The sequence below is a fragment of the Leucoraja erinacea genome, chromosome 50 (genome assembly GCF_028641065.1).
Source record: "Leucoraja erinacea ecotype New England chromosome 50, Leri_hhj_1, whole genome shotgun sequence".
NCBI classification, from domain to species: Eukaryota; Metazoa; Chordata; class Chondrichthyes; order Rajiformes; family Rajidae; genus Leucoraja; species Leucoraja erinaceus.
The window spans coordinates 930125-946991 of NC_073426.1; the positions used below are offsets into that span (position 1 = coordinate 930125).

Here is a 16867-nt window from a genome sequence, read left to right on the forward strand (position 1 = left end):
TCAACATTTAATATAAAGTCGACATCGAGACTAAAATGCCAATGACGGGAAACTCCAGGCCGTGACTACATCTTGTGTAAAGCCGGCGTGAATAACATGAGACTAGGGTCAATGAGGGCCAGCCGGCACACACTCGATGGGCCGAAGCCCCCTTTGCTGTCCTTACATTACAATAAATACTAGTTATTTCATAGATCAGATCTGCCCCACAATGTCCTCGCCCAGTGACGGCGAGATCAGTGAAGAAAGAGCGGGCCTGTAATAAATAAATAGAATAGAGCGAGAACGCGGTCACACGATGACAACTGATGCAAATACCCTACCTACGGGCCTGGGGTAGCAGCGCCCGCGACGGGCCGAGCGGCGGGGTCTGGACGTGTACGCGGTCGCTTCTGTATGTGCGAAACCGCGACGCTGTGAGCGCCCGGCGGATGGGGGTCCCCAATATGGGGGGGGTGGGGGCAGAGGCAGGGGTAGGGGCTGCGGTCCCCGCTCCACCCGAGGCTACGAGCGGCCACGGGGCAGGACACATGTACAGCCCACCGGCACCATCTGGAAGCGGAACCGTCCAGCCAGTCCCGGGCACGGCCGCCGCCGCAGCACCAGCTGCCTCTGCTCCACGGCCACCGAATTCAGCGCCCGCGTCTCCTCGCCAGTCTCCGGGTCGATGCAGCCGGCGCACAGGCAGCGAGCGAAGGCCAACTACACGGGGTAGCGCTCCGCGTCCTCATTGATCCTGGAAGCGGCAAATGGGCGGAGTGAGAGAGGGGGCGGAGATGGGGGCTCCCGGGGCGATCACCCCCCTCCCGCCGCCTCATCCCCCGACCCACCCCCACCCGACCCACCCCCACCTCCCCCCGACCCACCCCCCCACGACCCATCCCCCGACCCATCCCCCGACCCACCCCCACGACCCATCCCCCGACCCCCGACCCCCCCCACCTCCCCCCGACTCACCCCCACCTCCCCCCGACCCATCCCCACCGCCCTCCCACGACCCAACCCCCACCTATCCCCGACCCACCCCACCTCCCCCCGACCCTGTACCTGTACCTGTATTCCCAGGGTGAGATGGAGCGGTGCCCGAGGTCGGCGTTGCCCGGGGGCCGGAGCCCGCTCAGGGGGCAAAGTCCCGGCTCCCTCCGCCGCCGCTCCAGCGCTTTGACGAGGTCTATAGCGGGCAAGCGGCCCGTGTTTGCCCTGCCCAGCAGCTTCCGCAACTCATGGCCCGGATCCTGTCGCTCCTCCGGGGAGAGGCAGCTCTCGGTCCCCGGCCGGCGCGCCGCCCCGCTGCCCGCACACAGCAGCAGCAACGGGAGAAACTGCGGGAGAGACAGCGTCAGAGAGTGGAGACATGTCCGCGCTCAGCCATTCCCCGCTCCATTCACACTAGTTCTATGTTATCACACGTTCTCACCCACTCCCTACACACTAGCGACATTCTACAGAGGCCAGTTCACCTGCAAACTCACATGTCTATGGGATGTGGAAAGAAACCGGAGCACCCAGAGAAACCCACGCGGCCACTGGGATAACGTGCAAACTCCACACAGGCAGTACCTGAGGTCTCTGGCGCTGTGAGGCAGCAGCTCTACCCGCTGCGTTTCCTGAGATGTACACGATGACGAGGAGCATGGATAAAGTGAAAGCTCACAGTCATGTTCCCTTTGTAGAGGGAAAACTAGAGGGCAAAAGCTGAAGGTGAGAGGGGCAAGATTGAAGCGGGACCGGATCTCAGGGGCAACTTTTTTACTCAGAGGGTGGTTGGTATCTGGCATGAGCTGCCAGGGGATGCTGTAGAAACGGATACAATTGGGACTTTTAAAAGACATTGGACATATATGCGGACAGGCAGGGTTTAGAGGGATATGGACCACATGCAGGCTACTGGGATTAGCCCAGTTTGCCAATTTAGTCAGCATGGGCGAGGTGGGCCGAAGAGCCTGTTTCTGTGCTGTATGGTCCATGACATAGTCAGTGACAGCACAGAAGCAGGTCATTTGATTCAGATTCAGATTCAGATTCAGATTCAATTTTAATTGTCATTGTCAGTGTACAGTACAGAGACAACGAAATGCATTTAGCATCTCCCTTGAAGAGCGACATAGCAAACGATTTGAATAAAATAATAATAAGTGTCCGGGGGGGGGGGGGGGGGGGGGGGGGGGGGGGGGGGGGGGGGTGATTGGAAGTCACCGAGGTACGTTGTTGAGTAGAGTGACAGCCGCCGGAAAGAAGCTGTTCCTCGACCTGCTGGTTCGGCAACGGAGAGACCTGTAGCGCCCTCCCGGATGGTAGGAGGGTAAACAGTCCATGGTTGGGGTGAGAGCAGTCCCCATCCCTCTCTCCCCATCCCCCTCTCCTCATTTGACCCATCGGTCTCCAGCTCTCTACAAGAGCCACTGACCAGTTCGACCCCTTGCCCCTCTCCCCTCAAGGACAAAGAGAGAGCGGCTCAGCCTCACAGTCGATGGCCGTGACTGCATGGACAATGGTTCAGCTCTAGCATCGGAAATTACACCAAACCCACCGATTGTGGATTTGATGGGAGCACGTGGTGCCAGGAATGTGTAGGAAGGAACTGCAGATGCTGGTTTATACCGAAAATAGACAGAAAGTGCTGGAGTAACTCAGCGAGTCAGGCAGCGCGTTTCAGGTCCAAATCCTTCTTCAGACCCAGGGGTCAGGGATCGACAACAACACTAGAATAGGGTTCCCCAGCACCCGTCACCTCATCGCCTCTCTCCTCGCCCCCTTCTCTCCCCATCCCTCTCTCCCCATCCCTCTATCCTCATCCCCCTCTCCTCATCCCCCTCTCCTCCCTCATCCTCCTCTCCTTATCCCTCTCTCCCCATCCCCCTCTCCTCATCCCCCTCTTCCCATCCCTCTATCCTCATCCCTCTCTCCCCATCCCCCTCACCTCATTCCCTCTCCCCCTCTCCTCCCTCCCCTCTCTCCCTCCCCTCCCCATCCCCTCCCCCCTCTCTCCCCTCTCTCCTCATCCCCCTCCTCATCCCCCTCCCTCCCTCTCCTCATCTCTCTCCCCTCCCCTCGCCTCCTCCCCCTCTCCCCATCCCCCTCTCCTCATCCCCCTCCCCATCCCTCCCTCCTCCCCCCCCCTCTCATCCCATCTCCTCATCCCCCTCTCCCCATCCCTCCTTATCCCTCTCTCCCCATCCCCCTCCCTCATCCCCCTCTTCCCCTCCCCCTCTCTCCTCATCCCCCTCTCCTCATCCCCCTCTCCCTATCCCTCTCCTCCCCATCCCCCTCTCCCCCATCCCCCTCCCCTCTCCCATCCCCCCTCTCCCCATCCCCCTCTCCTCCCCCCCCCTCTCTCCTCCCCTCTCCCTCTCAGATCCCCTCTTCCCTCCCTCCCCATCCCTCTCTCCCCATCCCTCTCTCCCCCATCCCCCTCTCTCATCCCATCCCTCTCTCCCCCCCTCCTCTCCCCTCCCCCTCCCCTCTTCCCCCTCCCTCTCCCCTCCCCCATCCCCCTCTCTCCCCATCCCCCTCACCTCATCCCCCTGTCCCCATCCCTCTCTCCCCCTCCCTCTCTCCCCATCCCCCTCTCCTCCTCTCCCTCCCTCTCTCCCCATCCCCCTCTCCTCATCCCCCTCTCCTCATCCCCCTCTCCTCCTATCCCCCTCCTCCCCATCCCCCTCTCCCCATCCCCCCTCCTCATCCCCCTCTTCCCATCCCTCTCACCTCATCCCCCCTCTCCTCATCCCCCTTCTCTTATCCCTCTCCTCCCATCCCCCCCTCCCCACTCCTCCCTCTCCCCCCTCCCTCTCCCCATCCCCATTCTCCCCATCCCTCTCCTCCCCATCCCCCTCTCCCCATCCCCTCTCTCTCCTATCCCCCCCCTCTTCCCATCCCTCTCACCTCCATCCCCCTCTCCCCATCCCCTCTCTCCTCATCCCCCTCTCCTTATCCCTCTCCCCATCCCTCTCCTCCCCATCCCCCTCTCCCCATCCCCCTCCCCACCCTCCCCTCTCCCCATCCCCCTCTCCCCATCCCTCTCTCCCCATCCCTCTCTCCCCATCCCTCTCTCCTCTCTCCCCCATCCCTCTCTCCCCATCCTATTTATTTCCCACCTCCATTCCAATTCCCTATCTACGTCCATTCCCTCTACCCCATCTCCCCTCCTCTCGCGATGGCAGGACAATTAGGTTGAGAGGGGTTTAATGGAGAAGTAGACTGGATGGGCCGAAAAACCTAATTGTGCTCCTGTTGCTAATCTACCCACCGATTTCCCCTGTAGCCCCAGACCGCTCCTCACCTGCGCTGCCAACATCACTCGATCTCTCGCTGCTTGGTACTCACTGTGTCCCCACGTTATGCTGCGGCTGTTTATAGCTTGGACCGGCTGGAAATCCCGATGTGAACATTCCTCTTTCTCTGTTTCCGCGTTGTTGAGCGGCGTAAACCCCCAGAGCCGCGTGGAGAGTGAAGGATCCAGAGCCCGTCACAGTCCGTTGCCGGTGGGGCAGAGTGAGATAGAAGGAATGGGTCTCAGTCTGAAGAAAATAGATGAGTGAGGTACCACTTAAATCTTTGGTTCTTGGTCCTCCAAAATATTCCAAATGGAATTTAAACTGGAGGTGGTACCCCATCTCCCCCCTCCCCCACACCTCTCTCCCCCTCCCCTCTCTCCTCCCCTCCCCACCCCTCTCTATCTCCTCACCCCTCTCCTCCCCCTCCTCCACCCACCCCCATCCCTCTCTCCCCCTTCCCTCTCTACCCCATCCCCTTCCCTCTCCCTCCGCCCCCTTCTCCCTACCACTGTCCCTCTTCCACCACTCCCCCTACCCCTCCCTCCCCACTCTTCCACTTACCTCACCCCTCTCCCTTCCCCACCCCTCTCTCTCACCCTCCCTTCCCCCTCCCTCCCCTCTCATAGCTGAAATTTTGGAGAAAGTATGTGGTTGGTCAGTATTCTGCCAGTTGGCCTATCATATAATAATTTTATCCATGAAATAAAATTCTCTCCCATCTGAAATGTTTGCAGTACTGTGAAAAGGTACTTCCATTCTACTTGGTCAAGTGCTTTTTCTGCATCTAATGAAATAATTGATAAGTCTTCTTCTTTAGTTCTGCATGAGTACATTATGTTAAAAAGGCGTCTCAAATTATTATAACGAATATCTCTTGGGTATAAACCCCGTTTGATCCGAATGTATTGATTTATTAACGTATTTACTTAATCTTCTTGCCAAAGTTTTCACCAATATTTTCTGATCTGTATTTAGCAGGGCAATTGCTCTGTATGATCCCCGGTCTTCTAGATCTTTATCTTTTTTGGGTATAAGTGTGATACAGGTGCACAACCTTTTATCCGAAAGCCTTGGGACCAGACACTTCTCGGATTTCGGAATTTTTCGGATTTCCGAATGGATGATTTTTAGCGTAGATTAGTTGGGTAGCGCGGGCGGCTTGAAAAGTCTGGAGCGGCTGCCTCCTCCCCGGAGATCGGGGAATCATTGTAAATCATTGCTTAAATGTTAGTCAGTTAGTTTGGAGGGATTTTAGATCAATACCTCGATAAATCTGCTCAACAAAAGAGACATAATATAAAATCGAAATCCAGTGAACTTTTAAAGACGTATATAAAATAACCAAATATAACAGACGTATGGAGGATTGCAAACCCCGCCGGAAGAGAATACTCCTTCTACTCACCAATACATAAAACCTATACACGTATTGACTACTTCCTAGTGGACACTAAATTAATACCCTTCACAACTAACCCTAAATACCATAATAGTATCATTTCCGATCATTCTCTGCTAACCTTCTCCTTAAAACTAGAAGGAATGTTTAATAATAAATCGTTCTGGAGGTTTACTAAATACTAAATAATCCGGACTGTTGTAAATACTTAAAACAACAGATGGAACTCTTTTTTGAGACCAATGATACCCCAGACATCTCGTCCTCCCTATTATGGGAATCTTTTAAGGCTTTTATTAGAGATTCTATCATTTCATATCAAGCTTATCAAAATAAAAAGAATAAGATGGAACAATTGCAACTAGAAGAACAGATTAGACAACTTGATTTAGAAAACGCGATAGATCCAACTATTAGATAAACACAAGATACACTGTAGCAATATTGAAATTTAAACTAAACCAAATTTTATCTGCAAGAGTTATTAGATTATTTCAAATAACAAAACAGTAAAATTTCGATTTCGGCAACAAACCACACAAACCTTTAGCACGCCAGCTGAGAAAGGTTGAAAAGGACCAGAGTATTCTAAAAATTAAATCAGATAAAGGTGAACTGTTAACGCTTCCAAAAAACATTAATGAAAGATTTGCCCAATTTTATCAAAACTTATACACATCCAAAACATCAACAGAAAGCAGAAAAATTACAAACCTTCTGGACAACTGTAAACTTCGAACACTTAATCCGCTGGAACAAGAGGAATTAGGAGCACAGATTTCAAGTAAAGTAATAGAAGAGACAATCAATTCACTGAAGAACGGTAAAACAACAGAACCAGACGGGTTCAGTGACGAATTTTATAAAATATTTTACGAGGTAATTTCCCCACGCTTACACAATCTTTATACATACGCATTTAAAGAACAGACATTACCACAAACACCAGCTGAATCAACTACAGGTGCACAACCTTTTATCCGGAGTTCCGGAAACCGAAAAGCTCCGAAAACCGGACACTTTTTCCAGGATGTTGTCTGCACAGCAAAGCTCGCGTTGGGCGCCAAACTTGACCCGAAACGACCCACGGCCAACCCACGTCTGTACTTCTGTAGCGGCTGCCTCCTCCCCGGAGACCGGGGAGACACTTAAACATCTGTAAATCATTGCTTAAATGTTAGTCAGTTCGTTTGGAGGGCTTTTATGTGAAGGGGGGGGGGGGGGGGGGGGGGATGAAGGGGGAAACTTTAACTCTTAGTCCCCTACCTGGTCGGAGAGGCGGGGAGCGGGCAATGCCTTACCGGGTCGCCGTGCAGTAAGCTCCGGAGCGCTGTGGCCGCTGACTCCCAACATCGCGGAGCTGGGGGCTGCGAGCATCCGGCCGCGGGCGGCGCCGGTTGGAGCTCCGACCCCGGCAACTCTAGCCCGGGCTGCGCGGCGCTCCAAATCCAGCCCCGCTCGCGGCCGGACGCCCGTAGCCCCAGCGCCGCGATGTTTGGAGTCGGCGGCGTCGCAGCGCTGGGATACCAGCGGGGAGCGGGCAATGCCTTACCGGGTCGCCGTGCAGTAAGCTCCGGAGCGCTGTGGCCGCCGACACACAACAACGCGGAGCTGGGGCTGCGGGCGTCCAGCCGCCGGCCGCGCTGGATTTGGAGCGCCTCGCAGCCAGGGGTAGAGTTGCCGGGGTCGGAGCTACAACCGGCGCCGCCCGCGGCCGGTCGCCCACAGCCCCAGCTCCGCGATGTTGGGAGTCGGCGGCCACAGCGCTCCAGAGCTTACTGCACGGCGACCCGGTAAGGCATTGCCCGCTCCCCGCCTCTCCGACCAGGTAGGGGACTAAGAGTTAAAGTTTCCCCCTTCATCCCCCCCCCCCCCCCCCTTCACATAAAAGCCCTCCAAACGAACTGACTAACATTTAAGCAATGATTTACAGATGTTTAAGTGTCTCCCCGGTCTCCGGGGAGGAGGCAGCCGCTACAGAAGTACAGACGTGGGTTGGCCGTGGGTCGTTTCGGGTCAAGTTTGGCGCCCAACGCGAGCTTTGCTGTGCAGACAACATCCTGGAAAAAGTGTCCGGTTTTCGGAGCTTTTCGGTTTCCGGAACTCCGGATAAAAGGTTGTGCACCTGTAGTTGATTCAGCTGGTGTTTGTGGTAATGTCTGTTCTTTAAATGCGTATGTATAAAGATTGTGTAAGCGTGGGGAAATTACCTCGTAAAATATTTTATAAAATTCGTCACTGAACCCGTCTGGTTCTGTTGTTTTACCGTTCTTCAGTGAATTGATTGTCTCTTCTATTACTTTACTTGAAATCTGTGCTCCTAATTCCTCTTGTTCCAGCGGATTAAGTGTTCGAAGTTTACAGTTGTCCAGAACGTTTGTAATTTTTCTGCTTTCTGTTGATGTTTTGGATGTGTATAAGTTTTGATAAAATTGGGCAAATCTTTCATTAATGTTTTTTGGAAGCGTTAACAGTTCACCTTTATCTGATTTAATTTTTAGAATACTCTGGTCCTTTTCAACCTTTCTCAGCTGGCGTGCTAAAGGTTTGTGTGGTTTGTTGCCGAAATCGAAATTTTACTGTTTTGTTATTTGAAATAATCTAATAACTCTTGCAGATAAAATTTGGTTTAGTTTAAATTTCAATATTGCTACAGTGTATCTTGTTGTGTTTATCTAATAGTTGGATCTATCGCGTTTTCTAAATCAAGTTGTCTAATCTGTTCTTCTAGTTGCAATTGTTCCATCTTATTCTTTTTATTTTGATAAGCTTGATATGAAATGATAGAACCTCTAATAAAAGCCTTAAAAGATTCCCATAATAGGGAGGACGAGATGTCTGGGTCTCAAAAAAGAGTTCCATCTGTTGTTTTAAGTATTTACAACAGTCCGGATTATTTAGTATTTAGTAAACCTCCAGAGCGATTTATTATTAAACATTCCTTCTAGTTTTAAGGAGAAGGTTAGCAGAGAATGATCGGAAATGATACTATTATGGTATTTAGGGTTAGTTGTTAGTTGATATTTACTGATACAATGAACCTTAACTAGAGGTCATAAATCTAGAAGTTATTCAGTGTTAGCTTTAAAGAGGAATGAATCATTATTCGGTTATGATATTACGTTTTAGGTTAAAATAAATGATTTAGTACAATTATTTATGTGTTAGTGATATAATTAATTATATAATTTGTTAGTAGATTATTACGTTCCGCTCTGTTTAATTTGTTTTCTATACTGCATGATTCCAGTTTCTTGAATCTTTCTTTAGTTAAACACGATGGCCTTGAACATTCTATCCACACGTTCCAATCCACCCCTGATAAGGTGTCTAGACGTTAGCACGTGCGAGTTAGTTGGCCATCTTATCTGCAACTTTTGTATATCTTTTTATGTAAAGAAGCATATTCTCTCGCCGTGCAGTAAGCTCTGGAGCGCTGTGGCCGCCGACTCCCAACATCGCGGAGCTGGGGCTGCGGGCGACCGGCCGCGGGCGGCGCCGGTTGTAGCTCCGACCCCGGCAACTCTACCCCTGGCTGCGAGGCGCTCCAAATCCAGCGCGGCCGGCGGCCGGACGCCCGCAGCCCCAGCTCCGCGATGTTGTGTGTCGGCGGCCACAGCGCTCCGGAGCTTACTGCACGGCGACCCGGTAAGGCATTGCCCGCTCCCCGCTGGTATCCCAGCGCTGCGACGCCGCCGACTCCAAACATCGCGGAGCTGGGGCTACGGGCGTCCGGCCGCGGGCGGAGCTGGATTTGGAGCGCCCGCGCAGCCAGGGATAGAGTTGCCGGGGTCGGAGCTCCAACCGGCGCCGCCCGCGGCCGGATGCTCGCAGCCCCCAGCTCCGCGATGTTGGGAGTCAGCGGCCACAGCGCTCCGGAGCTTACTGCACGGCGACCCGGTAAGGCATTGCCCGCTCCCCGCCTCTCCCACCAGGTAGGGGACTAAGAGTTAAAGTTTCCCCCTTCATCCCCCCCCCCCCCCCCCCCCCCCCCCCTTCACATAAAAAGCCCTCCAAACGAACTGACTAACATTTAAGCAATGATTTACAGATGTTTAAGTGTCTCCCCGGTCTCCGGGGAGGAGGCAGCCGCTACAGAAGTACAGACGTGGGTTGGCCGTGGGTCGTTTCGGGTCAAGTTTGGCGCCCAACGCGAGCTTTGCTGTGCAGACAACATCCTGGAAAAAGTGTCCGGTTTTCGGAGCTTTTCGGTTTCCGGAACTCCGGATAAAAGGTTGTGCACCTGTAGTTGATTCAGCTGGTGTTTGTGGTAATGTCTGTTCTTTAAATGCGTATGTATAAAGATTGTGTAAGCGTGGGGAAATTACCTCGTAAAATATTTTATAAAATTCGTCACTGAACCCGTCTGGTTCTGTTGTTTTACCGTTCTTCAGTGAATTGATTGTCTCTTCTATTACTTTACTTGAAATCTGTGCTCCTAATTCCTCTTGTTCCAGCGGATTAAGTGTTCGAAGTTTACAGTTGTCCAGAACGTTTGTAATTTTTCTGCTTTCTGTTGATGTTTTGGATGTGTATAAGTTTTGATAAAATTGGGCAAATCTTTCATTAATGTTTTTTGGAAGCGTTAACAGTTCACCTTTATCTGATTTAATTTTTAGAATACTCTGGTCCTTTTCAACCTTTCTCAGCTGGCGTGCTAAAGGTTTGTGTGGTTTGTTGCCGAAATCGAAATTTTACTGTTTTGTAATTTGAAATAATCTAATAACTCTTGCAGATAAAATTTGGTTTAGTTTAAATTTCAATATTGCTACAGTGTATCTTGTGTTTATCTAATAGTTGGATCTATCGCGTTTTCTAAATCAAGTTGTCTAATCTGTTCTTCTAGTTGCAATTGTTCCATCTTATTCTTTTTATTTTGATAAGCTTGATATGAAATGATAGAACCTCTAATAAAAGCCTTAAAAGATTCCCATAATAGGGAGGACGAGATGTCTGGGGTATCATTGGTCTCAAAAAAGAGTTCCATCTGTTGTTTTAAGTATTTACAACAGTCCGGATTATTTAGTATTTAGTAAACCTCCAGAGCGATTTATTATTAAACATTCCTTCTAGTTTTAAGGAGAAGGTTAGCAGAGAATGATCGGAAATGATACTATTATGGTATTTAGGGTTAGTTGTTAGTTGATATTTACTGATACAATGAACCTTAACTAGAGGTCATAAATCTAGAAGTTATTCAGTGTTAGCTTTAAAGAGGAATGAATCATTATTCGGTTATGATATTACGTTTTAGGTTAAAATAAATGATTTAGTACAATTATTTATGTGTTAGTGATATAATTAATTATATAATTTGTTAGTAGATTATTACGTTCCGCTCTGTTTAATTTGTTTTCTATACTGCATGATTCCAGTTTCTTGAATCTTTCTTTAGTTAAACACGATGGCCTTGAACATTCTATCCACACGTTCCAATCCACCCGATAAGGTGTCTAGACGTTAGCACGTGCGAGTTAGTCGGCCATCTTATCTGCAACTTTTGTATATCTTTTTATGTAAAGAAGCATATTCTCTCAATCTACCCCTTATAAATATATATAAAGGTATACATTAAACACGTGGTATAATCCACGAAATCAGCAAAGCCGTAGCATTTTACTTATCCTTTAGTGTCCTTTTTTTAAGTCTTGTGCGTATTTGAATGCTGCTTCTGGATCAGTAAAGAAACGCTCCGAGTCATTATATGTGACCCTCAGTTTGGCAGGATATATTATTCCATATTTCAGTTGTGCGATTATTTTTAAGCATCAGCCAGGTCTTTGTAAAAAGGGCACGTTTCTTTGCCACCTCTGCCGGGTAATCTCTGAAGAATCTTACACTTTCTCCTTTGAACTTCAGGTTTTTTCCCCGATTGGCATTTTCTTCATAATGTCTTCAAGAGCTGCTATGTCGTTAAGTTTCAGGAAAAACTGTCTTGGTGGAGCTCCGTCCCCTGAGTATGCTCTCTGAACTCGATGTGCAGCATCTACTTTGGGTCTTTCAGACAGACTGAATACTTATTGAAGTAAGTTGGCACTGAAAATCCCAGGGTCTATTCCAGTTTCCTTCCTTTCTTTCACTCCAACAATTCTTAAGTTTTGCCGTCTGGACTGGGCTTCGAGATCAAGGTATTTGTCGGTCATTCTGGCCAGTTGCCCAGAAACTCGGTCTAGATCTTCTTTCATTCTTTGCATCGCTTCAGACATGTCTGTAGTTGTAGTTTCCAGATCTTTAATAGCTTTGTTTTGTTTTATTGAAGTAAGGAGAACGGGCTCCAGCTTTTTACTGAGACCTTCTTCAACCCGTTTAATTTCTTATATAACCATATAACAATTACAGCATGGAAACAGGCCATCTCGACCCTTCTAATCCGTGCCGAACACGTATTCTCCCCTAGTCCCATATACCTGCGCTCAGACCATAACCCTCCATTCCTTTCTCGTCCATATAACTATCCAATTTATTTTTAAGTGATAAAAACGAACCTGCCTCCACCACCTTCACTGGAAGCTCATTCCACACAGCTACCACTCTCTGAGTAAAGAAGTTCCCCCTCATGTTACCCCTAAACTTCTGTCCCTTAATTCTCAAGTCATGTCCCCTTGTTTGCATCTTCCCTCCTCTCAGTGGGAAAAGCTTATCCACGTCAACTCTGTCTATCCCTCTCATCATTTTAAAAACCTCTATCAAGTCCCTCCTTAACCTTCTGCGCTCCAAAGAATAAAGCCCTAACTTGTTCAACCTTTCTCTGTAACTTAGTTGCTGAAACCCAGGCAACATTCTAGTAAATCCCCTCTGTACTCTCTCTATTTTGTTGACATCCTTCCTATAATTAGGCGACCAAAATTGTACCCCATACTCCAGAATTGGCCTCACCAATGCCTTGTACAATTTTAACATTACATCCCAACTTCTATACTCAATGCTCTGATGTATAAAGGCCAGCACACCAAAAGCTTTCTTAAATCGGTATCTACTTCTTCAATGCGATCCTGTAGAGTACCGATTTTATCACAGATATCATTGTTCCCGGCATCCATTCTTGTTTCTAACTTTCCCAGCTGAGTAGACAGCTTAGAAAGCTCCTTATTCAGAATTTCACCACAGCCCTTTGCCACAGCTTCTCTTAAAGATTGTTCTTGTTCTTTTACTTTTCCTTCCATAGCAGCAATAAACCTTTGTCCTTCAGTTTCCTCCTCTGATTCTTCAGGTGTTGTTTGAGGTGTTATTTTCCCGTCTTGGCTGCCTGCCAGGTTCATCTCAGTCTGTCTTTTACTGGCTCCTTACCAGCTTGGTTTGACCTGACCGTTTCTGGAAATTTGCCCACACAAATCGATGAACCATATTTTTGATATTTACTGATACAATGAACCTTAACTAGAGGTCATAAATCTAGAAGTTATTCAGTGTTAGCTTTAAAGAGGAATGAATCATTATTCAGTTATGATATTACGTTTTAGGTTAAAATAAATGATTTAGTACAATTATTTATGTGTTAGTGATATAATTAATTATATAATTTGTTAGTAGATTATTACGTTCCGCTCCGTTTAATTTGTTTTCTATACTGCATGATTCCAGTTTCTTGAATCTTTCTTTAGTAAACACGATGGCCTTGAACATTCTATCCACACGTTCCAATCCACCCCTGATAAGGTGTCTAGACGTTAGCACGTGCGAGTTAGTCGTCCATCTTATCTGCAACTTTTGTATATCTTTTTATGTAAAGAAGCATATTCTCTCAATCTACCCCTTATAAATATATATAAAGGTATACATTAAACACGTGGTTTAATCCACGAAATCAGCAAAGCCGTAGCATTTTACTTATCCTTTAGTGTCCTTTTTTTAAGTCTTGTGCGTATTTGAATGCTGCTTCTGGATGTAAAGAAACGCTCCGAGTCATTATATGTGACCCTCAGTTTGGCCGGATATATTATTCCATATTTCAGTTTTGCGATTATTTTAAGCATCAGCCAGGTCTTTGTAAAAAGGGCACGTTTCTTTGCCACCTCTGCCGGGTAATCTCTGAAGAATCTTACACTTTCTCCTTCGAACTTCAGGTTTTTTTCCGATTGGCATTTTCTTCATAATGTCTTCAAGAACTGCTATGTCATTAAGTTATAGGATAATCTGTCTTGGTGGAGCTCCGTCCCCTGAGTATGCTCTCTGAACTCGATGTGCAGCATCTACTTTGGGTCTTTCAGACAGACTGAATAACCATATAACAATTACAGCACGGAAACAGGCCATCTCGGCCCTACAAGTCCGTGCCGGACATTTTATTTCCCCTTAGTCCCACCTGCCTGCACTCATACCATAACCCTCCATTCCCTTCTCATCCATATGCCTATCCAATTTATTTTTAAATGGTACCAATGAACCTGCCTCCACCACTTCCACTGGAAGCTCATTCCACACCGCTACCACTATCTGAGTAAAGGTGCTGGCATCATCCTCGTAAATCTTTTCTGAACCTTTTCACTCTTGACAAAATCTTTCCTATAACATGGCCATAATTCTGAGCCTGCCTCGAAAGACAACTCTGCCCATATTTCCGAGCAATTTCAAACCTGCTTGGAATGCTAGCATTGTCCAGTTAGATGCCGCTAGTAAAGTATATTGTATTTTATTGTATATCTTTATTGTCATTTCCTGAGTATTCGCGTACCCAGAGGAAACAAAAAAACATTGCTCAACCAGTGTCCATTCAGTGTGCATGAAAAATAAATAGAAATAAAAAATACATGTATCATGAACAAATTCTACTAAACATTCAACAGGCGTTCCGACCGGCAGCGGCACAACAGTGGCTCTGCTGCAGTGTGTCCAGGTTGGGGGTTTGTGCGCGATACTTGGCAGGGCACAAAGTCCATTTAGCAGTCTTATAGCCTGTGGGAAGAAGCTGAGGAGCATCCTGCTGGTTTTGCAGCTAATGCTCCTGTACCTCTTCCCAGATGGCAGGATGGAGAAAATGTCATGCGATGGGTGGTAAGGGTCTTTGATGATGGAGATGGCTCTGTTGATACATCTCTTCCTGTATATGTCCAGCAGGAAGGGGAGTGGAGCACCAATAATCCTGCTGGCGGTCTTCACTATCCTGTCTAGTTGGTGCCGTTCGTACGCCTTGCAGCTCCCGAACCAGGAAGTGATGCCGTAGGTCAATGTGCTCTCGACATTGTCTTATGTCTTAACCATTTGTGTATTGTACAACCAAGTGTAAATATTACCAACTTGTAAGTGGTCCACTTACCCCATGTTTCAGAAGTGCCAGACCTACCTATTTGCCTGGTTACCTTAGTTGTAGAGTAAAACTGGTAGGGTGCGTGGAACCTCTGCCCAGCTTTCATGCTGCCACCAGCTTCAGCGAATCGCTTATTGCCGATGAAGACGTGGGGTGCGTTGTCCCCGAAACGTTGAAGCTTTGCTCATTGTTAGTACCTTGATTGGTCCGACAGATTTTGCTTCGTCCTCCAGGTTTTGCCTGTTGAATAGGCCTACCTGAATAGAAGATTCGGCTGCTGGCTCTAATGTCCCACTGATAGCGCTGATATGGACCTTCCACATGTGCTCCAGTATGTTGCACGGACATACTTTAGAATTTGAAGTCAGTTATATACTGACCACTCGCACTCCCCTCCTCAAAGAGGGTGAATCGTAGGCAGCCCTGAAACAGGTGCTACCACAGCCCCCTGACTCCTGCGCTGATATGGCCCTTCCAACGGACCTATACCAGGATGGAACATTTTTTCCCTGATTCTGTTGGGATGGCAAACCTTGCTGCCAGGAATGGTACCTCTGACACCTGCCCTTCATCCCTTGGGGTATGCTCCACGGATATACTCTCAGACTTGGCGTCAGATTTACACTGACCCGACATGCTCTCCTCCTCCAAGAGGGAGACATTAAGCAGCCCTATCGCAGGTGCTGCTGGCGTGGGCTCTCCCATAGGCCGACGCTGACACAACTCCTCTGTTGGAGTGTATCTAGGTGGAGCATGCTCTCCATTAGGAGCTCTATCCTGGACAACCCTCCAAATATATTATGCATTACCAGAGGGGAACCCTCGAGGCCCGCAAGACTGCTTTATAACAACAAGGCCGTTTCATTAACTCCAATCTCTTGCCCCAGGGTGGAGTCATAGGCTAATTTTACTTCGGAGTCACGTGAGTGATTCCGTGAAGAACCCAGCCCAGTGCGCAGGTGCGGCATTATCGCACAGCTGTGCAACAAGCGGCCAGCGGGAGTCGGGCGCTCCCGCAACCAAGGACGTGAGGTAAGTACTTACCTTAATCGGGCCTTGTGGTTTTTTGCTCCAGGGTGAGCAAAGCAGCAGAGGAAGCGGCCCCCGTTCGACTCCAGCGAAGGAGCCGACAGTGGAGGGGGATAGGCGCAAACGGGACCGCACACGCTGCGGACCGCTGACAGGGAGCTGCGCTGATGCCGGTCCGGTTAACAGCAGCGGACTGGAGGGAAATTTAAAAACCCGACCGGCAGCCCTGCAGACTCCTGACAAGGAGAATCGCCGCCCGGGAACCGCTACAATGCCGCCTGAAAAACGGCAGGCAGCCTCTAAATACAGGTAAGACAAAAATCTTACCAAAATTACAGGTTCTACAGGAACCAACTTCCTCCAACGCTGGAACAGGCTGGAAACAGCAAAAACAAGTATGTCTGTCTCCCCAAGCCAGAGGGACGAACCAGCAGTATGCAACGGAGGGGAAAGCACAAGGATCAGGCAAGAGCTAAGGGTTGTGTGGGGGAGCCACATGTAAAGGGCGCTCCTCCAAGCGGACGAGGTCCATCTTCCCAAAACAAAGCCCCCAGGAGGAGGGGGTAGGCCTTTTAGAGGCAACTCCGCAGCGAGCTGGGTCAGCAAGACTCGCCGTCAGACAAAGAGCTCTAAAGCAGCGAACTTTGAAGCTTAACAGACCACCAAGGTCAGCGAAGCTGTATCCCGACCGTTTGCTCGTTTTTTCCCGGAATCATACCGACTGGCAGGCCGGAAAAGACGCCGATGGATCCAAGGGGGTTCGCCAGGAATGAGACGCTATCCCGTTGCTACTACCTAGTGATGATGACGTCACACTAAGGCTGTTCCCAAATTTGGCGCTACTCGAGCTGAACACTGAGAGCACGGGATATCGCTATCCAGACACCCGAGATGGCGAAGCACCCCTCGGATCCACAACAG

The 16867-nt window shown here is 49.1% G+C and overlaps 1 pseudogene; it reads right to left on the reverse strand.

The window, feature by feature from the left end:
• Positions 1 to 504: 504 nt before the first annotated feature.
• Positions 505 to 11879, reverse strand: LOC129715059 (interleukin-17C-like; annotated as a pseudogene).
• Between the last annotated feature and the right edge of the window lie 4988 nt (positions 11880 to 16867).